Consider the following 7,500-nt stretch of genomic DNA (forward strand, 5'->3'; position numbering starts at 1 on the left):
AGTTCCTTCAAGTTGGCTACAGAAACTTCACGTGGTAGTATGATGCAATGAACACAAGCCCGTTCTGCCCTCGGCACATTGCGCCAAGCACTGTTGAGAGGGACATTGTAGGCAGGGGCAAGTTTGAGTTTCATTTCTTTTATTTACAACCGTATTCAACCTTCAGTGTAAAAATGAACATTCGGCCCTTCATTAATTGCGAGCTCCTGCAAACATGCTAGCTTTTCTTTTAGGTGAAAATTAAGCTCATTATCCAATCATTCTGACACATGCCTCATTGTTAATCATGTGGAAAACAATCAAAATTGTCAGTTCTATTTACCAAAAGATACAGGGCTCGTCCGGGATTCGAACCCGGGACCTCTCGCACCCAAAGCGAGAATCATACCCCTAGACCAACGAGCCTCAGATACGAGGCCAGCCCTTGATCACTCTCTTATTTCAACCTCTCGATCTTTGGAACTAATAAAATGAAAGGAAAATAGTCGTCTTGGATTATCAAAAGGTTGGGCTCGTCCGGAATTTGAACCCGGGACCTCTCGCACCCTAAGCGAGAATCATACCCCTAGACCAACGAGCCGCGTATCACAGTTCCTTCAAGTTGGCTACAGAAACTTCACGTGGTAGTATGATGCAATGAACACAAGCCCGTGCTGCCCTCGGCACATTGCGCCAAGCACTGTTGAGAGGGACATTGTAGGCAGGGGCAAGTTTGAGTTTCATTTCATTTTTTTACAACCGTATTCAACCTTCAGTGTAAAAATGAACATTCGGCCCTTCATTAATTGCGAGCTCCTGCAAACATGCTAGCTTTTCTTTTAGGTGACAATTAAGCTCATTATCCAATCATTCTCACGCGTGCCTCATTGTTAATGATGTGGAAGACAATCAAAATTGTCAGTTCTATTTACCAAAAGATACAGGGCTCGTCCGGGATTCGAACCCGGGACCTCTCGCACCCAAAGCGAGAATCATACCCCTAGACCAACGAGCCTCAGATACGAGCCCAGCCCTTGATCACTCTCTTATTTCAACCTCTCGATCTTTGGAACTAATAAAATGAAAGGAAAATAGTCGTCTTGGATTATCAAAAGGTTGGGCTCGTCCGGGAATTGAACCCGGGACCTCTCGCACCCTAAGCGAGAATCATACCCCTAGACCAACGAGCCGCTTATCACAGTTCCTTCAAGTTGGCTACAGAAACTTCACAATATCCAATCATTCTGACACATGCCTTATTGTTAATGATGTGGAAGACAATCAAAATTGTCAGTTCTATTTACCAAAAGATACAGGGCTCGTCCGGGATTCGAACCCGGGACCTCTCGCACCCAAAGCGAGAATCATACCCCTAGACCAACGAGCCTCAGATACGAGGCCACCCCTTGATCACTCTCTTATTTCAACCTCTCGATGTTTGGAACTAATAAAATGAAAGGAAAATAGTCGTCTTGGATTATCAAAAGGTTGGGCTCGTCCGGGATTTGAACCCGGGACCTCTCGCACCCTAAGCGAGAATCATACCCCTAGACCAACGAGCCGCTTGTCACAGTTCCTTCAAGTTGGCTACAGAAACTTCACGTGGTAGTATGATGCAATGAACACAAGCCCGTTCTGCCCTCGGCACATTGCGCCAAGCACTGTTGAGAGGGACATTGTAGGCAGGGGCAAGTTTGAGTTTCATTTCATTTATTTACAACCGTATTCAACCTTCAGTGTCAAAATGAACATTCGGCCCTTCATTAATTGCGAGCTCCTGCAAACATGCTAGCTTTTCTTTTAGGTGACAATTAAGCTCATTATCCAATCATTCTGACACATGCCTCATTGTTAATCATGTGGAAAACAATCAAAATTGTCAGTTCTATTTACCAAAAGATACAGGGCTCGTCCGGGATTCGAACCCGGGACCTCTCGCACCCAAAGCGAGAATCATACCCCTAGACCAACGAGCCTCAGATACGAGGCCAGCCCTTGATCACTCTCTTATTTCAACCTCTCGATCTTTGGAACTAATAAAATGAAAGGAAAATAGTCGTCTTGGATTATCAAAAGGTTGGGCTCGTCCGGAATTTGAACCCGGGACCTCTCGCACCCAAAGCGAGAATCATACCCCTAGATCAACGAGCCGCTTGTCACAGGTCCTTCAAGTTGGCTACAGAAACTTCACGTGGTAGTATGATGCAATGAACACAAGCCCGTGCTGCCCTCGGCACATTGCGCCAAGCACTGTTGAGAGGGACATTGTAGGCAGGGGCAAGTTTGAGTTTCATTTCTTTTATTTACAACCGTATTCAACCTTCAGTGTAAAAATGAACATTCGGCCCTTCATCAATTGCGAGCTCCTGCAAACATGCTAGCTTTTCTTTTAGGTGACAATTAAGCTCATTATCCAATCATTCTGACACATGCCTCATTGTTAATGATGTGGAAGACAATCAAAATTGTCAGTTCTATTTACCAAAAAATACAGGGCTCGTCCGGGATTTGAACCCGGGACCTCTCGCACCCAAAGCGAGAATCATACCCCTAGACCAACGAGCCTCAGATACGAGGCCAGCCCTTGATCACTCTCTTATTTCAACCTCTCGATGTTTGGAACTAATAAAATGAAAGGAAAATAGTCGTCTTGGATTATCAAAAGGTTGGGCTCGTCCGGGATTTGAACCCGGGACCTCTCGCACCCTAAGCGAGAATCATACCCCTAGATCAACGAGCCGCTTATCACAGTTCCTTCAAGTTGGCTACAGAAACTTCACGTGGTAGTATGATGCAATGAACACAAGCCCGTGCTGCCCTCGGCACATTGCGCCAAGCACTGTTGAGAGGGACATTGTAGGCAGGGGCAAGTTTGAGTTTCATTTCATTTATTTACAACCGTATTCAACCTTCAGTGTAAAAATGAACATTCGGCCCTTCATTAATTGCGAGCTCCTGCAAACATGCTAGCTTTTCTTTCAGGTGACAATTAAGCTCATTATCCAATCATTCTGACACATGCCTCATTGTTAATGATGTGGAAGACAATCAAAATTGTCAGTTCTATTTACCAAAAGATACAGGGCTCGTCCGGAATTCGAACCCGGGCCCTCTGGCACCCTAAGCGAGAATCATACCCCTACACCAACGAGCCGCGTATCACAGTTCCTTCAAGTTGGCTACAGAAACTTCACGTGGTAGTATGATGCAATGAACACAAGCCCGTGCTGCCCTCGGCACATTGCGCCAAGCACTGTTGAGAGGGACATTGTAGGCAGGGGCAAGTTTGAGTTTCATTTCATTTTTTTACAACCGTATTCAACCTTCAGTGTAAAAATGAACATTCGGCCCTTCATCAATTGCGAGCTCCTGCAAACATGCTAGCTTTTCTTTTAGGTGACAATTAAGCTCATTATCCAATCATTCTCACACGTGCCTCATTGTTAATGATGTGGAAGACAATCAAAATTGTCAGTTCTATTTACCAAAAGATACAGGGCTCGTCCGGGATTCGAACCCGGGACCTCTCGCACCCAAAGCGAGAATCATACCCCTAGACCAACGAGCCTCAGATACGAGGCCAGCCCTTGATCACTCTCTTATTTCAACCTCTCGATGTTTGGAACTAATAAAATGAAAGGAAAATAGTCGTCTTGGATTATCAAAAGGTTGGGCTCGTCCGGGATTTGAACCCGGGACCTCTCGCACCCTAAGTGAGAATCATACCCCTAGACCAACGAGCCGCTTATCACAGTTCCTTCAAGTTGGCTACAGAAACTTCACGTGGTAGTATGATGCAATGAACACAAGCCCGTGCTGCCCTCGGCACATTGCGCCAAGCACTGTTGAGAGGGACATTGTAGGCAGGGGCAAGTTTGAGTTTCATTTCTTTTATTTACAACCGTATTCAACCTTCAGTGTAAAAATGAACATTCGGCCCTTCATCAATTGCGAGCTCCTGCAAACATGCTAGCTTTTCTTTTAGGTGACAATTAAGCTCATTATCCAATCATTCTCACACGTGCCTCATTGTTAATGATGTGGAAGACAATCAAAATTGTCAGTTCTATTTACCAAAAGATACAGGGCTCGTCCGGGATTCGAACCCGGGACCTCTCGCACCCAAAGCGAGAATCATACCCCTAGACCAACGAGCCTCAGATACGAGGCCAGCCCTTGATCACTCTCTTATTTCAACCTCTCGATGTTTGGAACTAATAAAATGAAAGGAAAATAGTCGTCTTGGATTATCAAAAGGTTGGGCTCGTCCGGGATTTGAACCCGGGACCTCTCGCACCCTAAGTGAGAATCATACCCCTAGACCAACGAGCCGCTTATCACAGTTCCTTCAAGTTGGCTACAGAAACTTCACGTGGTAGTATGATGCAATGAACACAAGCCCGTGCTGCCCTCGGCACATTGCGCCAAGCACTGTTGAGAGGGACATTGTAGGCAGGGGCAAGTTTGAGTTTCATTTCTTTTATTTACAACCGTATTCAACCTTCAGTGTAAAAATGAACATTCGGCCCTTCATCAATTGCGAGCTCCTGCAAACATGCTAGCTTTTCTTTTAGGTGACAATTAAGCTCATTATCCAATCATTCTGACACATGCCTCATTGTTAATGATGTGGAAGACAATCAAAATTGTCAGTTCTATTTACCAAAAAATACAGGGCTCGTCCGGGATTTGAACCCGGGACCTCTCGCACCCAAAGCGAGAATCATACCCCTAGACCAACGAGCCTCAGATACGAGGCCAGCCCTTGATCACTCTCTTATTTCAACCTCTCGATGTTTGGAACTAATAAAATGAAAGGAAAATAGTCGTCTTGGATTATCAAAAGGTTGGGCTCGTCCGGGATTTGAACCCGGGACCTCTCGCACCCTAAGCGAGAATCATACCCCTAGATCAACGAGCCGCTTATCACAGTTCCTTCAAGTTGGCTACAGAAACTTCACGTGGTAGTATGATGCAATGAACACAAGCCCGTGCTGCCCTCGGCACATTGCGCCAAGCACTGTTGAGAGGGACATTGTAGGCAGGGGCAAGTTTGAGTTTCATTTCATTTATTTACAACCGTATTCAACCTTCAGTGTAAAAATGAACATTCGGCCCTTCATTAATTGCGAGCTCCTGCAAACATGCTAGCTTTTCTTTCAGGTGACAATTAAGCTCATTATCCAATCATTCTGACACATGCCTCATTGTTAATGATGTGGAAGACAATCAAAATTGTCAGTTCTATTTACCAAAAGATACAGGGCTCGTCCGGAATTCGAACCCGGGCCCTCTGGCACCCTAAGCGAGAATCATACCCCTACACCAACGAGCCGCGTATCACAGTTCCTTCAAGTTGGCTACAGAAACTTCACGTGGTAGTATGATGCAATGAACACAAGCCCGTGCTGCCCTCGGCACATTGCGCCAAGCACTGTTGAGAGGGACATTGTAGGCAGGGGCAAGTTTGAGTTTCATTTCATTTTTTTACAACCGTATTCAACCTTCAGTGTAAAAATGAACATTCGGCCCTTCATCAATTGCGAGCTCCTGCAAACATGCTAGCTTTTCTTTTAGGTGACAATTAAGCTCATTATCCAATCATTCTCACACGTGCCTCATTGTTAATGATGTGGAAGACAATCAAAATTGTCAGTTCTATTTACCAAAAGATACAGGGCTCGTCCGGGATTCGAACCCGGGACCTCTCGCACCCAAAGCGAGAATCATACCCCTAGACCAACGAGCCTCAGATACGAGGCCAGCCCTTGATCACTCTCTTATTTCAACCTCTCGATGTTTGGAACTAATAAAATGAAAGGAAAATAGTCGTCTTGGATTATCAAAAGGTTGGGCTCGTCCGGGATTTGAACCCCGGACCTCTCGCACCCTAAGTGAGAATCATACCCCTAGACCAACGAGCCGCTTATCACAGTTCCTTCAAGTTGGCTACAGAAACTTCACGTGGTAGTATGATGCAATGAACACAAGCCCGTGCTGCCCTCGGCACATTGCGCCAAGCACTGTTGAGAGGGACATTGTAGGCAGGGGCAAGTTTGAGTTTCATTTCTTTTATTTACAACCGTATTCAACCTTCAGTGTAAAAATGAACATTCGGCCCTTCATCAATTGCGAGCTCCTGCAAACATGCTAGCTTTTCTTTTAGGTGACAATTAAGCTCATTATCCAATCATTCTGACATATGCCTCATTGTTAATGATGTGGAAGACAATCAAAATTGTCAGTTCTATTTACCAAAAGATACAGGGCTCGTCCGGGATTCGAACCCGGGACCTCTCGCACCCAAAGCGAGAATCATACCCCTAGACCAACGAGCCTCAGATACGAGGCCAGCCCTTGATCACTCTCTTATTTCAACCTCTCGATCTTTGGAACTAATAAAATGAAAGGAAAATAGTCGTCTTGGATTATCAAAAGGTTGGGCTCGTCCGGAATTTGAACCCGGGACCTCTCGCACCCTAAGCGAGAATCATACCCCTAGACCAACGAGCCGCTTGTCACAGGTCCTTCAAGTTGGCTACAGAAACTTCACGTGGTAGTATGATGCAATGAACACAAGCCCGTGCTGCCCTCGGCACATTGCGCCAAGCACTGTTGAGAGGGACATTGTAGGCAGGGGCAAGTTTGAGTTTCATTTCTTTTATTTACAACCGTATTCAACCTTCAGTGTAAAAATGAACATTCGGCCCTTCATCAATTGCGAGCTCCTGCAAACATGCTAGCTTTTCTTTTAGGTGACAATTAAGCTCATTATCCAATCATTCTGACACATGCCTCATTGTTAATGATGTGGAAGACAATCAAAATTGTCAGTTCTATTTACCAAAAAATACAGGGCTCGTCCGGGATTCGAACCCGGGACCTCTCGCACCCTAAGCGAGAATCATACCCCTAGACCAACGAGCCGCTTATCACAGTTCCTTCAAGTTGGCTACAGAAACTTCACGTGGTAGTATGATGCAATGAACACAAGCCCGTGCTGCCCTCGGCACATTGCGCCAAGCACTGTTGAGAGGGACATTGTAGGCAGGGGCAAGTTTGAGTTTCATTTCATTTTTTTACAACCGTATTCAACCTTCAGTGTAAAAATGAACATTCGGCCCTTCATCAATTGCGAGCTCCTGCAAACATGCTAGCTTTTCTTTTAGGTGACAATTAAGCTCATTATCCAATCATTCTCACACGTGCCTCATTGTTAATGATGTGGAAGACAATCAAAATTGTCAGTTCTATTTACCAAAAGATACAGGGCTCGTCCGGGATTCGAACCCGGGACCTCTCGCACCCAAAGCGAGAATCATACCCCTAGACCAACGAGCCTCAGATACGAGGCCAGCCCTTGATCACTCTCTTATTTCAACCTCTCGATGTTTGGAACTAATAAAATGAAAGGAAAATAGTCGTCTTGGATTATCAAAAGGTTGGGCTCGTCCGGGATTTGAACCCGGGACCTCTCGCACCCTAAGCGAGAATCATACCCCTAGACCAACGAGCCGCTTA

General features: G+C 45.5%; 10 non-coding genes across 10 annotated transcripts; all 10 read right to left on the reverse strand.

Moving 5' to 3' along the window:
* Positions 1 to 333: 333 nt before the first annotated feature.
* Positions 334 to 405, reverse strand: Trnap-ugg (transfer RNA proline (anticodon UGG)). The gene has a single exon. It is a non-coding gene; the product is annotated as a tRNA-Pro (tRNA).
* A 517-nt stretch (positions 406 to 922) lies between these two features.
* Trnap-ugg (transfer RNA proline (anticodon UGG)) lies at positions 923 to 994 on the reverse strand. Its single transcript has one exon. It is a non-coding gene; the product is annotated as a tRNA-Pro (tRNA).
* A 300-nt stretch (positions 995 to 1,294) lies between these two features.
* On the reverse strand, positions 1,295 to 1,366 carry Trnap-ugg (transfer RNA proline (anticodon UGG)). Its single transcript has one exon. It is a non-coding gene; the product is annotated as a tRNA-Pro (tRNA).
* A 517-nt stretch (positions 1,367 to 1,883) lies between these two features.
* On the reverse strand, positions 1,884 to 1,955 carry Trnap-ugg (transfer RNA proline (anticodon UGG)). The gene has a single exon. It is a non-coding gene; the product is annotated as a tRNA-Pro (tRNA).
* Positions 1,956 to 3,475: 1,520 nt separating this feature from the next.
* Positions 3,476 to 3,547, reverse strand: Trnap-ugg (transfer RNA proline (anticodon UGG)). The gene has a single exon. It is a non-coding gene; the product is annotated as a tRNA-Pro (tRNA).
* A 517-nt stretch (positions 3,548 to 4,064) lies between these two features.
* Positions 4,065 to 4,136, reverse strand: Trnap-ugg (transfer RNA proline (anticodon UGG)). Its single transcript has one exon. It is a non-coding gene; the product is annotated as a tRNA-Pro (tRNA).
* A 1,520-nt stretch (positions 4,137 to 5,656) lies between these two features.
* On the reverse strand, positions 5,657 to 5,728 carry Trnap-ugg (transfer RNA proline (anticodon UGG)). Its single transcript has one exon. It is a non-coding gene; the product is annotated as a tRNA-Pro (tRNA).
* A 517-nt stretch (positions 5,729 to 6,245) lies between these two features.
* On the reverse strand, positions 6,246 to 6,317 carry Trnap-ugg (transfer RNA proline (anticodon UGG)). The gene has a single exon. It is a non-coding gene; the product is annotated as a tRNA-Pro (tRNA).
* A 517-nt stretch (positions 6,318 to 6,834) lies between these two features.
* On the reverse strand, positions 6,835 to 6,906 carry Trnap-agg (transfer RNA proline (anticodon AGG)). The gene has a single exon. It is a non-coding gene; the product is annotated as a tRNA-Pro (tRNA).
* A 342-nt stretch (positions 6,907 to 7,248) lies between these two features.
* Positions 7,249 to 7,320, reverse strand: Trnap-ugg (transfer RNA proline (anticodon UGG)). The gene has a single exon. It is a non-coding gene; the product is annotated as a tRNA-Pro (tRNA).
* Between the last annotated feature and the right edge of the window lie 180 nt (positions 7,321 to 7,500).

This window comes from Haliotis asinina, chromosome 9 (genome assembly GCF_037392515.1).
Source record: "Haliotis asinina isolate JCU_RB_2024 chromosome 9, JCU_Hal_asi_v2, whole genome shotgun sequence".
In the NCBI taxonomy this organism is placed as follows: Eukaryota; Metazoa; Mollusca; class Gastropoda; order Lepetellida; family Haliotidae; genus Haliotis; species Haliotis asinina.